This window comes from Vigna radiata, chromosome 6 (genome assembly GCF_000741045.1).
Source record: "Vigna radiata var. radiata cultivar VC1973A chromosome 6, Vradiata_ver6, whole genome shotgun sequence".
Taxonomy (NCBI): Eukaryota; Viridiplantae; Streptophyta; class Magnoliopsida; order Fabales; family Fabaceae; genus Vigna; species Vigna radiata.
In genome coordinates, this window is record NC_028356.1 from 20,228,421 (window position 1) to 20,229,403 (window position 983).

A 983-nucleotide genomic window follows, 5' to 3' on the forward strand; every position below is an offset into this window, starting at 1 on the left:
ACAGATACACTGGTAAGCGATTACAGCCAATATGTAATCGATTACACGGGCACATAAGTCACAAAGTCCATCTTCATCACACATGCACTTGGATAAAAAACCACACAAACCTCTAACCAGTTGTTGGTCCTCAAGAAACAACTAGAAATCTCAAAATCATAACTTAAATTCTAACCAAGTCAGTACCACCACACACTGGGGAGCCCTCTCTACTAGAGGCAGGGAGCAGCGTTGGACTTTTGGTACAGAGGCACCTGTAAGCGATTACAACATGTATGTAATCGCTTACACAGTCACAAAATTCACAAATTCACTCTTCCTCACACATGCACTTGGATCAAATACCCTAACAAACCCATAACCAGTTGTTGGTCCTCAAAAACAACCATTAATCTCAAATTCATAACTTAATTTCTGACCAAGTCAGTACCCACCACACATTGGGGAGCCCCCTCTAAAAGATGCAGGGAACAACGTTGGACTTTTGGTACAAAAGCACCTGTAAGCGATTACAACCTGTCTGTAATCGCTTACACAGTCACATAAGTCACAAAATCCCTCTTCCTCACACATGCACTTGGATCAAATACCCTAACAAACTCATAATCAGTTGTTGGTCCTAAAAAACAACCATTAATCTCAAATTCATAACTTAATTTCTGACCAAGTTAGTACCCACCACACACTAGGGAGCTCCCTCTACCAGAGCCAGGGAGCAGCGTTGGACTTTTGGTACAGAGGCACTAGTAATCGATTACAACCTGTCTGTAATCGATTACACGGGCACATAAATCACAAAGTCCCTCTTCCTCACACAAGCACTTGGATGAAATACCCTAACAAACCCCTAAGCAGTTGTTGATCCTCCAAAAACAACCAGTAATTTATACTGTAGAGTTTTTTTTGTGAAGGATTTTAACCTCTTCTATTAGTGATTATTATTTTGTAGAGATTTGAAATCTCTTTTATTTATAATTATCCAC